Consider the following 22,075-nt stretch of genomic DNA (forward strand, 5'->3'; position numbering starts at 1 on the left):
ATCCTGCACAATGTTCATTACATAGTGTTAAAGAAAAACAAAACCCAACTGAGTAAATTTGAAGATCTAATTTGCTTTATTCTACAATTCATGAATCTGCAATATCCCATCTAACAGATAGAAAGGAGCTCCAAGATGCTGTACAAAATTTTTATAGACTTTTTTATGCAGAAGGAGGCAGGGCAAGGAAGTTTTTCTAGCAAACAATGGATTATTTCAGGCAAGGCCACCTTCCTTTGGGGGAAGAAGGCCATCTATCAGGCAAATTACCTTATTAGTGCTGACCAGGTAATTCCAGATTGACTAGTTAAGCTTATATTCCTGGGGGAAGCTGAAACTGCCATTAGGTTGGGTATATTAAGTCTTGATTTGCTGATGGGGGTTAGTACAAGTGACACCATTTTGGACCTGTTATCTCTTTTTAAATAATTACCCCCCCACCCGCCTTTGATCAGACTCTTAGCATAACTGAGAGATGTGATAAAAATTTAAGGCATTAGCACCACTCCCAGCTACCACTCTGAAGTTTTTGCAGTTTTTGCTGATCCTTTGTGTGGTATTCACAGGTCATGACTTCACGTTCACATTTTTTAAAAGTCAGCGATTCTCTTCATTCCTTTTCTGATGTTCCAATCTTAGGAAGATCACTTGCTTGGTGGTTAACAGCAGCAAACATACATTTAAAACTTTTCTTTTTTTTTTTTTTTTGAAGATTTTATTTATTTGTCAGAGAGAGAGAGAGAGAGATAGAGAGCACAAGCAGGGAGAGCTGCAGGCAGAGGGAGAAGCAGGCTCCCTGCTGAGCAGTGAGCCCGATGTGGGGCTCGATTCCAGGGCCCCGGGATCATGACCTGAGCCGAAGGCAGATGCTTAACCGACTGAGCCACGCAGGCGTCCCACATTTAAAACTTTTGAGAAAATACAGCTCACCAGGGGAGCTACTATGACTATTATAAGCAGGATAATTCACAATGTCTAGAGTGTACTTCAAGTCATGGTCCCCAAGACTCAAATCAATCATAAATCAAATAGACCAGGGGTGCCTGGCTGGCTCAGTTGGTGGAGCATGCAACTCTTAATCTCAGGGTTGTAAGTTTGAGCCCCACTGGGTGTAGAGATTACTTAAAAATAATTTTTTTTTAATTCTTAAAAAAAAAATAAAATAAGTCAAAGAAAGATCTTGTTGAAAGAGTCACTTTTTTAAGCCATGTGGCTTGGTCAGTGATCTTATGTAACTGAGTCTCAACTTCCCCAGAAGTGTTAATCCAGGTGTAGCAGGTGGTGTTCACCACAGCACAGACACCTTCTGCTCAGCTAAAAGACCATCAAGACTTACCCTGTTATCAAGAACAACTTTGGCCAGAGAGTCTAAAGATTTTTATTGGGCAGCCATTGCTTTAGTAGCGGATGCTGCAATATCTTCAAAAGTTTGGGAGAGGTTCCTGATCATATCCTCATTTACATCGGTTCCTAACAAAGGAAATAGAGCAATGGCAAAGGAAGTGAATCCTGAATCACAAATGTCTCCTGGTAGACATCTAACTTCATGATGTAAATTTAGGGTAGTTGACAAAAGAGCTGTCTTTGTCTACAAATGGTTAGGGGCACAGTTAGGCAACCTAGGAGACGTTGCCCAGTTATGCACCAGTCATCAAGGCATTTATACACCCAAGGAGAATGATAACCACCACAGAAAAAGATAAATCCTGTCCGGGGCACAAACCACTCCCACTAGGGTGGTACTATTAATGGACAGATAAAAGTTTTTGGAGACAAATTTAGCAGTCTGAGGGTAACCCCCCTTAGCAATGGTCTGGGAGATACAGATGATGACATGATCTTTTCAGGCCAATGCCAGAGTAAAGGGAAGAAAGAGAAAAAGAAAGGATTTTATGTTTAGTTAGAGTATGAAGCCTTGACCCAGCATCTTGTGTAGAAGAGGGCTACATTGATGTCACTTCTCTTCCTAGTCAATGTGATTTAGAAGTCTCTGGTGTCTACACAGGACTAGATGTCAGGTGGACCCTTTTTTAACTGTGAAATGTGTAACCAAGGTTCAAGTCCCTGAAGTTGGCCTCCATTTGGGTAGTGAGGAAAACTGATAGGATCTGGTCCAGTTTAGAGGTAGGAAACAAAATCTCACAGACAATTAACAGAACTAGAATCTGATATCCATAAGTATGTATTATAGTTTCTACTGAAACATAATTTTTCTCTTTAAAACCACCCTTATTTCTACCAGAGATAACCATATTAAGACAAATTTGTTTATAAAGGAAGTCTAATTTCAATAAACTTGTCCCAATTATTTACATGAGTGCAGCAAGAATAGTGATTGGTGCTCTCTCTCTGTCTCTTTTATATATATATATATATAATTTTTTTTTTAAGTAGGCTCCACACCCAACATGGGGCTTGAACTCATGACCCTGAGATCAAGAGTTGCATGATCTACCAACTGAGCCAGCCAGGTATCCCTGTATAGATTCTTTTAAATCTGCTTTGCTGGAACTTTTCATAAGGAATCTCAAATTGGTCTTGTAAAAGTCTCTTGAGGCTAAGAAGCCAAGGACTTGCCATCAGATTTTGCCTGCAATACCTATAACTTGGGTGAATTCCTCTCTTCTCAAGTTCTCCCAAATATCCTGAGGTTTTTGCATCTGCCAGGAAGTGACCTTTCTTACTCACCTGGTAAGGCTGTCAGGAACTCTGTAAGCAAGATACCAGGCTGTTTTTCCAAGGGGGTTTATTGGCTCTGTAAAGTCAACCTTAGTTTATTTAAACTGGTCATATCTGATTTTATGCACATCATTTTCAAATACGACATTCCATCCAAAGCCTTGGTAATATAACCAATGTTTCCAACTGTGTCCCATTACAAGAACAGATTCTTATTGATTTATGCAAATAACTATATTGACATGAAAAATAAGAATACTCATTAAGATCTTAGTTTCTGAGTTCTGGAGGGATCAGGTGTGGGGGCAGGAGGGGGGGATGTAATTATTTCATCTTTGTTCACAAAGGTATACTTTGTACCAAATTGCTATAGGTCATAGATAGGTTAAGAGAAAAGAGAAAGTTCCCTTAAATCTGGAAAAACAAAACATTAAAGGATCAGCAGCAATGTTTCAAACAAGAAGTCATAACAAATTATAATCATCTTTGATGTGATTTTAGAATATAGGTGAGGTTCAGTGGGGTGGAGTCCTGTGCTGACGACCAAGAAGGAATTCTTGAGAGGTCTTTGGTGCAAAATGGTGGTTTATTAAAGCACGGGGAGAGGACCTGTGGGCAGAAAGAGCTGCTGCACGGGGGTTGTGAGGGGTCGCTGATTATATACTATGGGGTTGGGGGAGGTAAGGAAAAGGGAGGTTTCAAGAGAACTTTCGTATGCTAAGGAGGACCTACAAGATACTAGAGGCCTTGCCATTGTCAGGTTAAGGTTGTTTTTCCCCTCTAGCAAGGCATTAACATTAAGACAGTTGGGAGATTCCTGGAAGAGTATCACACTGTCCCACCCAGGAGGTGGGGGGGAGGTTGCCGGGTGTCAGCTTAGGCTGTGTCTTCAGCTTGCCTTCTATTCCCTCATCGAATCTCATCAATTCATTCAATCCCATCTTATTAACTCTTGTTCTGCTGCTAGCAGTTTCATGAATCAAGTTTTCCCTTAGAGTTCTGTAAATTCTTACTCAGCTCAATGGGATGATCTTAAAGTTATGAGAAGTCTGTACTTGTCAGGGTCTTTTCTATGAATCTCTCTCTGAAGATGAATCACACCCGCAAAAACATCAGAGTAAAACAGTAACTTCTGTAAATGACAAAGACTTAAAAATGGCCACAGTTAAAGATCTGATTAGAGTTAATTACAATGCAATTGACAAAGACATTTGTTTATTTCTGTGACATACAACATTATAAGATAATACTAAAATTATGGCTGAAAACATTATACCAGGACATATAAGATTTCTAGACTTTCATTCAATTTCTGGGACATATAACATATATCTACAAAAATATAATCTAAAGGGGGGCCTGGGTGGCTCAGTCGTTAAGCGTCTGCCTTTGGCTCAGGTCATGATCCCAGGGTCCTGGGATCGAGCCCCGCATCGGGCTCCCTGCTCCGCGGGAAGCCTGCTTCTCCCTCTCCCACTCCCCCTGCTTGTGTTCCCTCTCTCGCTGCTCTCTCTCAGTCAAATAAATAAAATCTTTAAAAATATATATATATAATCTAAAGATTAGCATTGCTTAATTGACAAAGTTTTAACAGAATTTAACATATCAATTTAGCCAATTTGTTTAGCATCTCTCTTTTACAAAGAAGGAGAATAAATCTTTTGAGATATTCCAGGGACACTCTTTAAAATCCCAGTTAGTTTGAGGTCAAAAGGACTTCATTTAGAATTTGAATTTGGGAAATTTGTCAAAATATCAAAAGGATTTGGACATGTGACTAATTAGGATTGCAGATCATTGTGAAACAACATTTAATCATCTATTGGACCAGAGTGACAATAAAAGACTTCAAAGGCAAATACAGAAGGTATTTGTTTTTGTGAGCAAAAGTATTCAGAGACCTGATACAGTATAGGAAATTATTTTGACAAAACACAGAATCTTTGTTTTCTAGGCAGATTACTTAAAAGGCAAAGAAAAACCTTTTACAGAGTCTCTTATCAGGAACAGCTCAATAGTCCAAGAAAACTGTCCTTTTAGCAAATTAAAGAAAATTAAGTTTTAAGGTCTCCTGGCTGTCTCAGTTGGTGCAGCATGAGACTCTTGATCTTGGAGTTCTGATTTGAGCCCCATGTTGTGTGTAGAGATTACTTAAAAAAATAAAATCTTAAAAAAAAAGGAAAAAAATAATGTTTTAGTTTTATATAAGTACACTATTGATATTAAAACTTATATTTTAAAACCTTACAATAAAAATTCCATTTTTAGCCAATTTGGCTTCACAGGGTAAAATTCTCTCCCCAGTTTTCTTTCTTTTTTGAAAAAAATATTTATTTATTTATTTATTTATTTATTTACTTATTTATTTTAGAGAGAAAGAGAATGGGGGGTGGGGAAGCAGAGGGAGAGGGAGAGAGAAACTCAAACAGACTCTGCACTGAGCACAGAGCCTGATGCAGGACTCATGACCTGAGCTGAAACTAAGAGTCCATTGCTTAATCAACTGTGCCACCCAGGTGCCCCCTCTTCCCCATTTTCTATACCATTTTGTATTTTAGTCTCTTTTTCCCATTTTGAAATAACCAGTTTTACTTTAGGACAAATCTACATTCTTTTCCATTGGCAAAAACACATCTCCATTCCTCATCAATTCTTTTACTGAAAACACATATCCTTGCATATAGAGATGTTTCCCTTAATGTTCCTAGTAGCTTTAATTGCAATACTAGAATTCTTAACCCCTAAAAACCTTAATTTCTAATGGAAATTAAGAAGAAAACAGCTGTGAGCTATCTCTTATATTAGCTGTCTGTGGATTGGCAGACCTGTAAATTCTTTTTATAATTTTTAGAAATGCATACTTTCTCATACATTTTTCAGTATTAGTGTATTAGACATGTTTCTTTCTTTTTCTTTTTTTTTTTTTTCGAAGGTTTTATTTATTTGACAGAGAGAGAGACAGCGAGAGAGGGAACACAGGCAGGGGGAGTGGGAGAGAGAGAAGCAGGCTTCCCGCGGAGCAGGATGTGGGGCTTGATCCCAGGACCCTGGGATTACGACCCGAGCCGAAGGCAGACGCTTAACGACTGAGCCACCCAGGCGCCCCTCTTTCTTTTTTTTTTTTAAAGATTTTATTTAATTGTCAGAGAGGAAGCGCACAAGCAGGAGGAGTGGCAGGCAGAGGGAGAAGCAAGCTCCTCGCTGAGCAAGGAGCCCAACTCCGGACTCGACCCCAGGACCCTGGGCTCCTGACCTGAGCCAGAGGCAGACGCTTAACTGACTGAGCCACCCAAGTATCCTGACATGTTTCCTAATATAAATTATTTTTCGTTTTATCTGTAGAAGAAAACCAAAAGTGGATAAACCTATGTTCAGGAATTAAGGTTTCAGTATTTTATCTTATTTGGAAATTATATAGATATTCATTAGCTATTTGTCATTTAATTTAATTTAGAAAACTTTAAAGTTTTAGGTTACCAAAAGGATCTGGAAAGTTTTTTAACATAGGCATATCATAAAGATTTTTCATGCTGACAAATTTCATGAAAGGGATAACATGAACTTACTTGACTAATAAATCCAGGTAGAATAAAAGTTGTGTGTCTGCATTACATTCAATGTTAATAATTCCAAAGACATGTCTTTTTTAATTAAACCAACAAAATTAAATTAGCTTTAATACCAAATATTTACAATATCACACGAACCTATATCTATTATATTTTTTAGAATTTTATGAATACTCAATTCATATAAGCACTTAGTTTTAAGTCAATTAAACAGAACTCTTCTACAAATTAATTTTAACAATTCAATCCCAGGTAGAAAATTTACATTTACAACACATGTATAGAGATACATTTAAACATGCAGACAGATACAGAGACCTTATAGTTTTCATTTTGAAATTTTACCCGAGACATGTATGATAATGCAACTCACTAGCTTATAAAAGAACAGTTGGAATAAGTTAACCTGTTCTGATGGCTAGATTTAGATTTCTAGATTCTTTAGATTCTTCATTTGCATCAACTTCCTTTATTGTGTTGATTCTGATAAGGATTATCTCTCTGAAGTTTGTATTTCAAAGAGATGACATAGATAAGAGTTGTTGGAGAAGACCAGGTAGAACATTTACACCTCAAAGGCACAAAGAAAGAATGCCAGTTCCTTGAGGAAGAATTTTTGTTCCCTAAGGCCAGAATTTTTACAATATTTACAAGCCTTTTGAGATAAGTAGGGGAGGTTTTGGCATTGGTAAAACGGATAGGTAGAATTTGAATTATGTCTGGAGCTGAATTTCTGGTTTTGCAAATATTTGTAAGATAAGGATAGTTGCTTTCAATTCCTCCAGGAATTTGGTTTCTACTTATATCACATCACATGTTGATCCACCCATCCAACTGCATTATCCTCAACTTACTTCTTTATATCAGGGAGAAGATTTCCAAGTAAGATGGAAATCAAAGGACTTCTGTGTTCTGGATTTAGAGCTATCTGTCTTTTGAATGTTTTAGTGAATTCTTCCACAAAGGCTTCAGAAGGTTTTTCTTTCCCTCTGGGTACATAGTTTCATTTTAACTTAAGGAGGAAAGCCTAATACAAATTCCTGCCAGGCTCTGATCTTTTTAATATTCAAATATTTTAAATATTTTTTCTTTGCCAATTGACACAACATTAAGCCTTGAGAGCAGGGACTGCTGGAGAGACATTGCAGGAAGAAGCTGTTTACCTTCCCAGTCCCTGTGTGCCTTGCAGCAGGCTGCTGGAGTATGGGCAGCAACTCTGGCAACCAGCAATGCATGAGTTTTCTCCAGAACTGGACCACTGAAGGGCACAGTGGTCAGCAGCACCTAGGAGCCAGAAGCTTCCCGTGGCAGCCCACCGAGCTGGTTTTGTAGTGGAATGCTTCCAGCAAGATACCTCTTCTTTAACATCTTGTCTTAGCAGGGTGTATTTCCGAGGTGCACTAACGTGGCACCACAGAGACTTCTCTGCCTTTCAGTGAGTTCCCTGCCCCACCTACTGCAACAAGGTCTCACTCTAAAACTAGACAGGCTGGGAGATTCTTCCACATTTACCCTATCTCAGCCCTTGGCGTAGGGGCTACTCCATGATAGCTGCTATTCCTGTATGATTTAGAGCTCCCTTTACTTCTTACTATCCCTTCCTTCATTATTCTGATTCTCTGCTATGGTTAATATTTCTTTATATTAAACTTCTTCTGTTCACATTACTGTGTGGTTTCTACCTCCTGATCGAATCTTGACTGATACAGTTCCTCCATTGTACAATGGCTCCTCCTCAACTATAGTTTAACTAACTATACTTGAGGTAATTAAAGACTCTGTTCAGTCAGGACTCTTCTAGTTGCAATTAAGAGTAATCTCATTCAAATTAGCTTAAACAAAAAAGAACTCATCAGTTCAAATCACAAATTCTTAAGAGGGTCAGAAATGAGGGGTTCAGGAAATTAAATGCTACCATGTCTCTGTTTCTGTCCTTTCTTTCTCCCTCTCTCCACTCCATATCTTGCTTCTGTTTTTTCTCTGCATGTGCTTTCACTCTTTCAAGCCAGCCATAACTATGCCTCTAGAATCATGGCTGCATTTGTGTGTAGGCTTATAATTCTGTTTGAATCCTACCCTAACTCTCAAAAAATTATTATTTTCTTTCATCTCCAGTTAGATAAATCTTGAGAAAGACACTGACCTAGCCTGGCCTGTGTGCCCATCAGAGACCAATCACTGTGTCCAGAGAGATGAGTATATTTTGCCCATGCTGAGTCACATGCTCAGTTCTATGGTTAGGGAAGGAGGTAAAGTGATTAGCATGCCTAAAAGATTCATTTGTTTGGAGTGGTGAAAATTTTGATTAAAAAAAAAAAGGAGGGGAATGCTTTTTTGAGAAGACAAAACTATACTATTTTAAGATATAGACTCAAGCTTCATGAACTGAAAAGGATAACATATTTGTGGTCAAAACCAAAATGTCATTCATAGCACTTTGGTGGTTAAATAATGATAGTCCCCCTTCTTCAAACCATTGGCCAAGCTAATAACTGTGAGCCCATTTCCCTTGTCCAACAGGACTTAAATGTTGTAAGTACTGTTAGTTGCCTATCAACAGCCAGTCCCTCCAATATTGCTTACCAACAGAACCCTGGCTTGGTTCACCCTTATCATGGCCGTGTGCTCAGTGAAGGAGTCCTTCTCTAGCTCCAAAGAGTAAGTCTCTGTTAGCAAAGTCCATTGTGGAAATTCCATTTTTCTTGCCATTGATTGTTTAGGAATGGATGTGTAAGGTAACTCTAGCAAACACGACTTGAAAGAAACTTTTCCACGACAGCTTCTGGGAAAGGTTTTTCTGCCATTGTGAGGGAAAACTGCCCCTTTATGATATCTCAACATTGCTGTATGAGGGAGAGATGCCTGGAGATGAGGCAGCCATCTTGGAACCATGATGAGAAAAGCAGGAGGACAAAAACCAACACACCAGGTATAGGAGCAAGAAAACCTGTCAAGAGCCACATTTTTCATGGAGAGAGTCTTTGATGGCACTGCTGGGCTCTTAAATTAACCAACCTGGAAATCACTCTATCTCCAGAACTCCTTTATGGAAAAATTAATTCCTTACTGTTTAAGTCACTTTTAGTTGAGTTTTCTGTTATATACAGCCAAAAACATTAGAATTAAAATTCAGGACATCAGGTATCATCAACTTTACATGGAAATAGCATATTTGCTTGCAAAATCATATCCCTTTGTCTTATGAAGAAATAAGGATGGGAATATTAGGGGCAATAAAATCAGCTAGAGCACCTTTGCCCTCAGAATCATCCAATATCACTGGGTTAAATGCCACACACAATCAGATGTCTACACAGATCCAGTCAATATAAGGGAGATGTACCTCTCTTTACAAGTGGACATAACATTCAAAAGAGAGAAAAAAAAAAATCCACCTTTCAAAGCAACATCATTTGCCAGAGAGACAGACAGATGTTTGAAAGCCATTATACCTCCACAGTCCATGTGAGTATCTCTCATTTGGAATGCCATCTGGTGAGCTCCTCCAAAACTGTACTCAACAGGTAATTCTATCTGTGAGGAATGCATTCAGTTGGCATGCAGCTATTTCATCTCTCTCAAAAGGAATATATATATATATATATATATATATATCACATTGATAGCTTCCTTTTATAGTTTTTTCTGTACTATACACTTTAGCCCTTAAATATATTCTGATTTTTTAGTTTTTACCTTTTAAATATGTCTCTTCTTGTTATAAAGATTACAATTTCCTAGAAAGCAACTAGTAGGGAAAGTATGTGCTTTGGTCTCAGAATCATAGCTTAAAATCTCAGTTGTTTCACTTACAGTCCTTGTAACTTTGGACAAATTACTTAACTTTTTTTTTTTTTTTTAAGTAGGCTTCATGCTCAGCATGGAACCCAATGCAGGGTTTGAACTCACAACCCTGAGATCAACACCTGAGCTGAGGTCAAGAGTCGGACGCTTAACTGACTGAGCCACCCAGGCACCACTCTTTTTTTTTTTTTTAAGATTTTATTTTTAAGTAACCTCTATACCCAATGTGGAGTTCAAACTCACAACCGCAATATCAAGAGTCGCATGCTCCACCAACTGACCAGCCAGGCACCCCAAGTTATTTAACTTCTGAGCCTCAGTTCCTTCTCTATAAAGTGCGAATAATAACATGTCCTCTCACAATAGCATCTCTCTTATACATTTTTATCTACAAGTTGTCACATTTTTAAATTACAGTGATATTAAGTCATGCAGGCATTTTGGATGAAAGAATATTGTTTCTTGATTCTCAATGCCAAGTTCTCAGTGGAAAGCAGCTGACTTCATTGCTTCTTCATGGTCTCACAGAAGAGTAAGAGGATTCCAGACCCTTCTGATTCCTCAATATTGACAACAGAATTGACAAAGCACCTCTTCCCACTATAAACACAAAGAAGTGCTGGGGAAATTATTACTAAATCATTTTAAGATTTTATTTATTTACTTATTTTAGAGGGAGAGAGAGAGAGAGAGCTGTGGGGGGAGGAGTGGAGTGGAAGAGAGAGGGAAGGGTAAAGATCTCAAGCAGACTCCACGCTGAGTGTGGAGCCTGTCCCAGGGCTCAATGTCATGACCGTGAGATCATGACCTGAGCTGAAACCAAGAGTCGGATGCTTAACTGACTTGAACCACCCAGGTGCCCCTACTAAATGTCTTTTTTTTTTTTTAAGATTTTATTTATTTATTTGAGAGACAGGGATTGTGACAGAGATAGCGAGAGAGAGCAGGAGCAGGGAGGAGAGGGAGAAGCAGGCTCCTGGCTGAGCAGGGAGCCCAACTCGGACTCGATCCCAGGACCCTGGGATTATGACTGAGTCAAAGGCAGACGCTTAACTGACTAAGCCACCCAGGTACCTCTACTAAATCCTTCTTTAATGGAATAAATTAATAAAGAAAAAAGTGTGAGAAAACACAATTAACTCTGGAAGTGAGGGAAAAGCTCAAAGCCAGAGTAGTAAAATCCAAAAGTTGCCAATAGCTCAGGGTGAGACTAACCAGGATATTGGCCCTAGGATGTGGGTATTGAGTGACAGCACCTTTGCAGCCTTGAGACCCTATAAGATTTCCAAGTAGGAATCTACCTAGAACCATCATGATGGAATAGCAGAATGTTAAAGACAAGGAGAAACATCTTAAAAAACAAACAGAAAGGAAAGACAGATTGCCTACATTGGATCAACAATGGGACAGACGACAAAATAGAGGTCAGAGGCAAAAGGAATTAATGTTTTAAAAGCACGAAGAGAAGACAACTGCTTTGTATATGCCTAATAACCAAGGCAAAATATAAAAAGCAAAAATGAACAAGATCACAAGAAAATTTTACAAATCTGAAATCGTAGTGGAAGATTTTAATACATCTATCCAAAACTGATAGATCAGTCAAAAAAAAAAAATCACTAAGCCTCTAGAAGACTTGAATTACACAATTATGAGCTTCATATGAAAACACTACTCTACTATCAAAATGATAACATGCCCATTCTTTTCAAACACACATAAACTCTTTCAAAAACAAATCATATATTAGGCCATAAAAGAAGAGAAATTCCAAAAAATTGATATATTTTCTCTGAAAAAAAGTAATAAGATTTGAAATGAATTATTAAAAAGATGGCAAATAAATAAACTCATGTATTGTAGAAACTAAAAAGTACATTTTTATTTTTTATTTTTTTATTTATTTTTATTTTTATTTTTTAAGATTTTATTTATTTGACAGGTAGAGACATAGTGAGAGAGGGAACACAAGCAGGGGGAGTGGGAGAGGGAGAAACGTGCTTCCTGCGAAGCACGGAGCCTGATGAAGGGCCCGATCCCAGCACCCTGGGATCGGGCCCTTCATCAGGATTCTCCCTCAAAGCCTCCAGAAAGAATCAACCCTGGGATCGTGCCCTTCATCAGGATTCTCCCTCAAAGCCTCCAGAAAGAATCAACCATGGTGACATCTTTAAGGTGACCCTTAAAAAAAAAAAAGAGTGGTGCCGTACCTGAACCGAAAACAGATGCTTAACAACTGAGCCACCCAGGCGCCCCTATTTTTTTTTTTTTAAGATTTTATTTCTTTACTTGAGAGAGAGAGAGAGCACAGAGGGAGAGGGAGAAGCAGACCCCCTCTGAGAAAGGAGCCCAAAGCAGGGCTTGATCCCAGGACCCAGGGATTATGACCTGAGCCCTAAGTCAGATGCTCAACGGACTGGGCCACCCAGGCGCCCCTAAAAAGTACATTTTTAAATAATTTACTTTTCAGTGAAAAATTAAGATAGAAATAAATATGTAGAACTAAATGACAATGAAAATATTACTTACTAAAATTTGGATACATCTGAGAGAGTATAGCCTTAAATGTATGTGTATCCGATAATAGAAGTATTAAAAATCCACGGCTCCGGGGCGCCTGGGTGGCTTAGTCGTTAAGTGTCTGCCTTCGTCTCAGGTCATGATCCCAGGGTCCTGGGATCAAGCCCCACATCGGGCTCCCCGCTCCGCGGGAAGTCTGCTTCTCCCTCTCCCATTCCCCCTGCTTGTTTCCTCTCTCACTGTGTCTCTGTCTGTCAAATAAATAAAATCTTTAAAAAAAAAATTAAAAAAAAAATCCATGGCTCCATGTTCAATTCAGTAAGTTGGAAAAACAACAGCAAAGTAAATTCAAAGGGAGTAAGAAGAAATTTTTTAAAAAGTAGAAATTCATAAAATAAAAAATGAAGAGGGAATCATTTTGAAAAACTAATAAAATTGGGGCACGTGGGTGGCTCAGTCGTTAAACGTCTGCCTTTGGCTCAGGTCATGATCCTGGGGTCCTGGGGTCCTGGGATCGAGCCCGCATCGGGCTTCCTGCTCAGCGGGAAGCCTGTTTCTCCCTCTCCCACTCCCCCTGCTTGTGTTCCCTCTCTTGCTGTGTCTCTCTCTGTCAAATAAATAAATAAAATCTTAAAAAAAAAAAGACTAATAAAATAATTTTTGGTGATAAACTAAAAATATACAGGAGGTACAAACAATGATACTAAGATTGAAAGGGTTTATAATTATAGGTAAAGAAGAAAATTTAAAGCCACAATAAATTTTGTCAATTAAGTCATATAAAATTGCAAATATTCAGCCTTTTGACCTTACAAAACCACAATTTCATGTTATTATATATTTTATTTATTTATTTATTTATTTATTTATTTTAGAGAAAGAGAAGGTGGGGAGAGGGAGAGAGAGAATCTTAAGGGTAGCCCTACGTGGGGGCTTCATCTCACAACCCTGAGATCATGACCTGAACCAAAATCCAGAGTCAGACATTTAACTGACTAAGCCACCCAGGCACCCTCCCTTTATTTTTATTTATTATTATTTTTTTTTTTAGAGAGGGGGAGAGAGAGAGAGAGAGAGAGAGTGTGTGTGTGTGTGTGTTATTATAAGCAGCCATAAGCCCGAACATTTGAAAACACAAAAACATAAAGTGGATAATTTTCTAGAGAAATGTAAATGACCAAAGTTATCTAAAAAGGAAATTTTAAAACTTTAATATATTTATAATCATTAAATAAATTTAACTATAGTGATGGGACGCCTAGGTGGCTCAGTTGGTTAAGTATCTGCTTTCGGCTCAGGTCATGATCCCAGGGTCCTGGGATTGAGTCCTGCATCGGGCTCCCGGCTCTGCGGGGAGCCTGCTTCTCCCTCTGCCTCTGCCTCTCTCTCTGTCTCTCCTGAATAAATAAATAAAATCTTTAAAAAAAAAAACAAACTATAGTGAAAAAATCCATTCCCAAAACAGAATGAGGCCCAGACAGTTTATAGCTTATTGTTAGCAAACCTTTAAGAACAACATTTAATATTTATCTAGGGAATAGAAAAATAGAGGGGGGGGGGAAAACTATTGGTTCCACTTCAGGGTATTCACCCTAATAAAATTCTCATACATATATGTGTATAAGGATAGGGAGATACATCCTGGGATGATCATGACCATAAAGTTTATAATACCCCAATTATAAAAGACTAAATCTCTTTCAACAGAAGACTGGATAAATAAATTGTGGGATATTCATACCATAGTCAAAATAGATAAATCAGAGCTACATGTATCAGCATAAGTAAATCTTAAAATATTAAGGTTCAGTGAAAAAAAAACAAGTTGCAAAAGAAATGTAGTGGATGATACCATTTATAGAAATCTTTTATAAGGATCATGTCTGTATATAAACAACTGCATGTTCTTTGTGGTTACAAAGGTAGTAAAAGTACTAGAGTATACACGTTAGTGAAGCTTAGGATAGTTGTTACATCTGGGGCTGAAACAAAATAGATAGAAGGGGTTTGGGGAGGGAATTTCAATGATATCTACGCCATTTTGTTTGTAAGGGTTAAAGTAAATATTTGTACTGGGTTGAATGTTGGCCTCCAAAAGAATATGTTCCATCAAAAGCCTATGAATATCACCCTATTTGGAAAAAGGGTCTTTGCAGATGTAATTAAGTTAAGGATCTGGAGATGAGATCATCCTGAATCAGTGTGAGCCCTAAATCCAATGACAAGTATCTTTCTGAAGAGGAGAGAAGGAGAGAAGATACATAGTGTCTTGGTTTGCCTGCAGCCACCAGAAGCTAGGAGAGAGAGATGGAAAGATTCTCCCTCAAAGCCTCCAGAAAGAATCAACCATGGTGACATCTTCATTTTGGACTTCTGGCATCTAGAACTTTGACAGAATAAATTTTTATTGTTTTAAGCCATCAAATTTGTGGTAATGTCTTATGGCAGCCCTAGGAAACTAATACAATAGTGCAAAAAGTTAAAATATGTCAAAGCTTGGGGGTTTATTGGGTATTATTCTCTGTATTTTTCTTTCTTTCTTTCTTTTTTTCTGTCTTTCTCTTTTCTTCCTTTCCCTTTATAAGAGGAAGTTTTATTCTTAATTATTTACCTTGATAGTTTCAGAAAGAGAAACAGATTAGCTCAGCCCAACATGATTGGCAGTGGGCAAAATCTAGTGAAGCAAGTGTTCTGATTGCTAAGGATTTAATTTGGGTGCTTTTAATACTTAGCCATCTTTAACACTTCAAACTTAATCCAGAAGAAATGCATCATTTCCCTCCCTTTCACTTTAATACCCCATCTACCTGATATGGGAAACAAAGGCAGAAGAGAAATTATTGTATTTCCTTACTACCTACAGACCATTGACAAGTCCTTGAAATAGGCAAAGTGACAGACTGCCTCGATGTTAATACTTTGCTAAGGGCAAAAGACAACCCTAGCCTGACTCCCAGGATCCTGTAAGTCTACTTTAACATATAAAAATTCCTTTGGAAACTTCCTTTATCTCTAAACCCCGCAAGATATGTGTTGGCAATCATCCCCCAAGCATATGGCCCATCAATATACATCTGAAGGGTCTCATGACTAAGGTTTTATTAGACGGTAATAAATGACCTTTTCCCAACAATAGCTAGCCCCCTCCAGGTCCTGGAAGCCTTGCTTCTAAAATTCCTTAGAAACTTACACTATCCCTAACCCCCTCCCAACTTGAAAGTATATAATGGGCCGTTCCTCATGACCCCGGTGCAGCTCTTCCTGCCCACAGGTCCTGTCCCCGTGCTTTCATAAAACCTCCTTTTTGCACCAAAGACGTCTCACGAATTCTTTCTTGGCCATCGGCTTTGAACCCTAACGTCTTTCCTACATCACTACCTCACTTTAATATGGAAATATCTTCATTAAATATGATCTTCAGAGGAACAAGTTCCCTGGAGTACAGCCGTGAGGACAGTGCACAAAAAGGGAAACTCGAAAGGAAACTCTGTATGTTAATTTACTAATCTAAGGAAACAATACCTTCCAATGTATGAAGAAATAAACTCAGTTACAAATGCACTAATAGGTCAATGTGAAGAGATCTGGTAACTGCAAATGGCCGGCTATTTACAAGCCACACAAGCCACAACGGTGCACCTAGCCTAGCGTTGGCCCTCAGAAGCCAGAAGTGTTCTCTCCACTGTAGGCCACATACAAAAATCCATCTTCATCTTATTCCTTCTCATGAAGCCGTCCCGGAGTTAGGCTGGACTGTGGGACTGTCTTATCCACCAACAGGAAGGTTGCCTTTTCAGAAGGAAGCTGGATCCTTTTCCTGATGATCCGCATGAACTGAGCCACAGTGACGTCAGATCGAACCAGATACTTCCGTTTGTCAGTGTCGGCAGTCTGAGAGCCTGAGACTTTTTCCACAACCACTGGAACCCGGTTGGATATTTCACTCAGATCTTTGCAGATTCCAGCATCTATCTGTATTTCAGCGAGTGGTCCTCCTTGAAGGTTCACGTCATGGTGGCAGCGGTGGGGAAGGGATGCAGCCAGCTGTCGGAGCCTTGGAGCTCAGCGCACCAACCACTGTATTTTTTCTATATCATTCAAACATCTCATAATTTAAAAGTGTGTATAAATGCTATATAATTAGGAAGGAGAGGCCCATCAAGCCTATGATAAAATGCTCCTTCATGTCTCCCAGCTGCTTTTGGCTCCAGATATACATGCAGACTTGATAGTAGAGAATAAAGTCAGTCCTCTGCTCCATTTCTCTTCTGCCTAATTCCAGCCATTTGACCAAAAAGTTTTTATAGTCCTTGATTTTGGTATTCTCCATAGAATAATTTAAAAATTCTTGCATCAAGACCAGCACCAACACTTTTTTTTTTTAAAGATTGTATTTATTTATTTATTTGAGAGGGAGAATGAGACAGAGAGAGAGAGAGAGAGCACATGAGAGGGGGGAGGGTCAGAGGGAGAAGCAGACTTCCTGCCGAGCAGGGAGCCCGATGCGGGACTCGATCCCGGGACTCCAGGATCATGACCTGAGCCGAAGGCAGTCGCTTAACCAACTGAGCCACCCAGGCGCCCCCAGCACCAACACTTTTAAGAATGATTACACAGTCTTTTATTATTTCTCTATTATTTATGCAAAGCAATGAAGTGCTAATGTGTTTGATAGCAGTTAATGGATAAAGAGTTAGATGGGGAGCTTCTGGAAGTGTATATTAATTTTTCTCTTAAATTATTATAAAAATAATCACCCTTTATTAGCCTTTAGTACTGTTAAGTTGCATTTTCCTGGAACACAAATTTGACCTGCAACATGAACTACTAAACAGAGATGGCACTTCACTAACCTGCGCAGAACCTAAGGAAAGGCAAGAACAGCAAGACCTTGCACACAGTAGAACAGGGAGTTTTATGCAAAGTCAGAAAGCTCTCTAGTTCATCAGTCAGCTTCCTCTACTAGCTAACTCATCATGCCTCTGATCCAAGATGGCACACGATGCCTGGTGAGGTACAGTTTTAGAAAATATTTTTAGAGGTGTCTGTGTTCTTAGGTAGAGAAAGTAACTGATCCAGGAGCAGAGTTTCATTATTGTGAAAGGAATCCTTTGAATGCTGCTCCGCAACTTAGTTATGCAAATATCAGGGTCATTGGCATCCTTTCTCTTGAAGAAGGGACTTCCGGGGAAAGAGAACAGAGACCTCCACCCACCCACTTTTTCTTAGAATTAAAGTCCAGTAGCCTATCAGTGTCAACCATGTGGTCCTGCCCTTTGGTAGAATAGGACACCACAGTTTCTCAAAAGGATGGCACTGAGAGGGAAGGGTGAGTTTAAGTTGGTGACCTGAACTAAACACAAATTTCCAATGGCTGGATTCCCTGTGAGACCCAGGTCTCCTGGCATTGTGTTGAATATGTGAATGCAAGTCAACAAAACTCTGATCTTGGAGGCCAAGCATGGGACTCTGGGCTAATGAAGACAGGCAAGCATCCATCAGCCTGCACAAGACCAACACTGAAGTGTGATGCTGTATGGCAGGGACAAGACTATTACTTGTAGTGATCTAATCAGATTTCAAGTTCTTTATTTTTGAGGTTTGACAGGGTGGATCCTTTTGTATCAAGAAAGCCCCTGAAAGTCTTGGACAGTTTAGGGGGAAGTCCCCATAGAGGAGATCTTGGGAAAGAACATATGAGAATTTGAGTAAATCATTGGAAAAATGAAAGATTTAAGACCATGTTATTCCCGGGCGCCTGGGTGGCTCAGTTGGTTAAGCGACTGCCTTCGGCTCAGGTCATGGTCCCGGGGTCCTGGGATCGAGTCCCGCATTGGGCTCCCTGCTCTGCGGGGAGCCTGCTTCTCCCTCTCCCACTCCCCCTGCTTGTGTTCCCTCTCTCGCTGTGTCTCGCTGTCAAATAAATAAATAAAATCTTTAAAAAAAAAAAAAAAAAAAGACCATGTTATTCCCTAAGCTAGAAAAGTGTGTCTTACAAGTAACATATATGCCATTTCAGCTCAAGAATCTACCACTGAGTGCAACTTCCTTCTGTGTCCCATATTTAAATTCTCAAGTGAGTGAATACAATTACCTTGCCCAGGTCAGGTGTCTATTTTTAGGCCATACAGCTAGGACCTCAGGAGGAGAAGGGCCAATCAGAAGGGTAAGTAGGGAGGTATTGACAAAAATGTCAATATGGATATAAGAAAAGAGGCTATGTTGCTTAGAAGAACACAGACTTTGGGCTAGAAAGACATGAGTTTAAATGCAGGAGAGGTCACTTATAAGCTGAATCACCTGAGGAAAATGAACCTCTCTGACCTCAACTCCCCCATCTGTAAATTGGGCATAATAATACCAATCTAATAAAGTAGTTGTGAATACTAAATAAGGTAAAGGTATAAAATGCCTTGTATGGTTTTTGGCGCATAGACTATTCTCAGGAAAAGGTCAATGTTATTCTTAACTCTGCTAACAAAGAGTGCCTCGTACAACTCCAGGGTATTATTCTCTGAGGTTTGTAAATGCTTTGAGATTCTTTGGGAAAATGGACCATATTGGGAAGAAATTTCATTTGAAATTTTGTTTATTTGTTTCGTGTTTCTGGTTCAATGGGTCATTGAGATAAGACCAGGGAAGACTATAATATTTTTTTCTGGCTGTTTTTCCTATGATAGCAAGTGCATTAGTCAGAACTCTTATGGTTGCAAATGAAAAAAAAAATCCAACTGGCTTAAGGCAAAAAAGGAAATTTCCTGACTCATGTAAATGAAAAAGTGTAGGGTATGGTAGCTTTAAGATTATTTGGACCCATGTACACAAAAAATGAAGCCAGGAATCTTTTGATTCTGCTTTCCTCTGTATGCCTGCATTGTCTGAAGTGGTAGCAAAGATTCCAAAAACAACTTAGGCTTGCATTCTATCCATTGGAAAGAGAATATCTCTTTCTTTTCATTGTTTCTTTCTTTTTTTTTTTTAAGATTTATTTATTTATTTATTTGAGAGAGAGAGAGAGTCGGGTGAGGGAGGGGAAGAGGGAGAGAGAGAATCTCAAGCAGTGTCCCTGCTGAGTGCAGAGCCCCACATGGGGCTCGATCTCATGACCCATGAGATCCGACCTGAGCTGGAATCACGAGTCCGATGCTTAACTGACTGGGTCACCCAGGAGACCCAGTAATATCTCCTTCTTAACAGTTCTAGCCCAAAACTGGAGTAAGACTCTCATTGACCCAAGCTAGGTCACATATCCATCTCTGAATAAATTATGAGGGCAGGAGATGCAGTATTCGGACTGGCCAGGTTTGGGTCATATATTTATCACTTAGAGCGTGGGGATGGGAGTGCGGGTCAGCTCTACCTGAAGCATAAGGAGGGTTGGTAGGGAGCCTCAAAAGTATTATTGTATAGTACTGTATTGTTTGTATTGTCTAGTACATTTTTACTAAAAGAAGGAGGATGGGGATGGTATGTTGGAGAGGAAAACAAACAGCCCTTACAGAAGGAACTACAGCTGTGGAGGGAAATTAGAACAAAATGACTACCCTCTGTTTTTTGCGGCTACAAATTATATATCTACCTCACAGTGTCCACTGAAATATATTTTCTAATCCTATTTGAAAGAAATTATGTAAGTCTGACCAATAATGTGTTCTTGGATGACAAAAATGAGGCCAATTTTATGAAGATTGACTTATCAGAAGTTGCAGATAAATTACTTAAGAGTAGTTTCACTCTTATCTAGATGACTTCAGTGTGACCACTACCCTAATCAGCTCATCCTATAACAAAGGAAATTGCCATCTGTCACTTTGCTTGTATGAAATATTTCTGGAGGTGGCTTGCCAACTTCAGCCAGAATTACAGAACTAATGAGTTTTTAGCTACCATATGCACAGAGTGTAATAATAGCAGGTTCTAGGCAAATGTTGTCTACTTGCTTCTGGGAGTGCTTTCCCTCCATGATAGGAGCAGATGCCCGAGGCTCTATTAAGAATTCTGTTTTCTTCATAAATCTGTACAGTGACATGGAGTCCTCATATTCTAGCGAAGTGATTTTTATATGGAAAACATACCCTTGTTATCTGTTTCTCTTGGGGTTTTAACTTCTGTTATAGAGAGACTGGCCCTTATTATATCAGAATTGAGTACCAGAAGCCTTTTAGAAAATTTGGCCAGTTTTAAATTTCTAATAGGTCTTCTGCTCTGTTGATGGCTTACCGATTTATGTGAAAGCAAACAAGATTTTAATTTCCTAATACTTCTTCCTCCTTCTATTAAAATGACTATTTGGGAGCACCAGGGTGGCTCAGTTGATTAAGCGTCCGGCATTTGATTTCAGCTCAGGTCATGATCTCAGTGTTGTGAGATCGAGTCCCACGTCAGGCTCTGTGCTAGGCGTGGAGCCTGCTTAAAATTCTCTCTCTTGGGGTGCCTGGGTGGCTCATTCAGTTAAGTGTCTGCCTTCAGCTCAGGTCATGATTTCAGGATCCTGGGATGGAGCCCCACGTCAGACTCTCTGCTCAGCGGGGAATCTACCTCTCCCTCTCCCTCTGTGCTCTCTCTCTCCCTCTGTGCTTTCTCTCTCTCACTCTTGCTCTCTATCAGGTAAATAAATAAAATCTTAAAAAAAAAATTCTCTGTCTCCTCTCCCTCTGAGCCCCCCCACTTGTGTGCATGCACTCTCTCTCTCTCTCTAAACAAATTTTTTTTTAAAATTAAAAAATAAAATAAAATGACTATGTGTACCTAGCCCTGTGCCTTGTGCATAATTACTGTAACAGTCAGGTTAGGTTAGATTCTGTGGTTGCAACAAATGACCCCAGATGTTGGTAGCCTATAGTAACAAAAGTTTATTTCTTATTCTTTTTTTTTTTTTTAAAGATTTTGTTTATTTGACTGAGAGAGAGCAGCGAGAGGGGGAACACAAGCAGGGGGAGTGGGAGAGGGAGAAGCAGGCTTCCCGCCAAGCAGGGAGCCTGATGCGGGGCTCGATCCCAGGACCCCGGGATCATGACCTGAGCCGAAGGCAGACGCTTAACCAACTGAGCCACCCAGGCGCCCCCAGCTTATTTCTTATTCTCACTGCATGTTCCAACATTTTCCATAGATGACCATGCCATTTATTTCCTTGGGGCTCTAGTATGTGGAACTCAACCAATGGAAATCCATAAGTACTCACGGGGAGACTATTGGGGAAGGGGAGTATGAGTGAGTGGGTGAGTATCTTATAAGTTTATAAATTAGGATGCTTTATTTCTTAAAACTAATACCAGAAAACCCAGCTTTATTCATTGACAATGCCTAGAAACAACTATACTCCAGTATGTACATAAACAGTTTTATACACACATATACACACAGGAATTTTTGTCATTGTTTTATAGAAATGATATTACTTATACTTTTGCTCTTTTCACTCAACATCTTTAATAAATTTACTTTCAGAAAAATCATGTCATTCTTTGTCTTTGGGCAAACCTTTTTAAAAGTACCTTTATGAG

At 39.2% G+C, this 22,075-nt stretch overlaps 1 protein-coding gene and 1 pseudogene across 1 annotated transcript in view; one reads left to right on the plus strand and one right to left on the minus strand.

The window, feature by feature from the left end:
- The window catches only part of METTL8 (methyltransferase 8, tRNA N3-cytidine), a 179,109-nt gene that overhangs the window by 154,364 nt on the left and 2,670 nt on the right, over positions 1-22,075 (plus strand). The window lies entirely within an intron of this gene.
- LOC102746553 (gamma-aminobutyric acid receptor-associated protein-like 2 pseudogene) lies at positions 16,144-16,585 on the minus strand (annotated as a pseudogene).

Source organism: Leptonychotes weddellii, chromosome 3 (assembly GCF_054177405.1).
Source record: "Leptonychotes weddellii isolate Sample4059 chromosome 3, ASM5417740v2, whole genome shotgun sequence".
In the NCBI taxonomy this organism is placed as follows: Eukaryota; Metazoa; Chordata; class Mammalia; order Carnivora; family Phocidae; genus Leptonychotes; species Leptonychotes weddellii.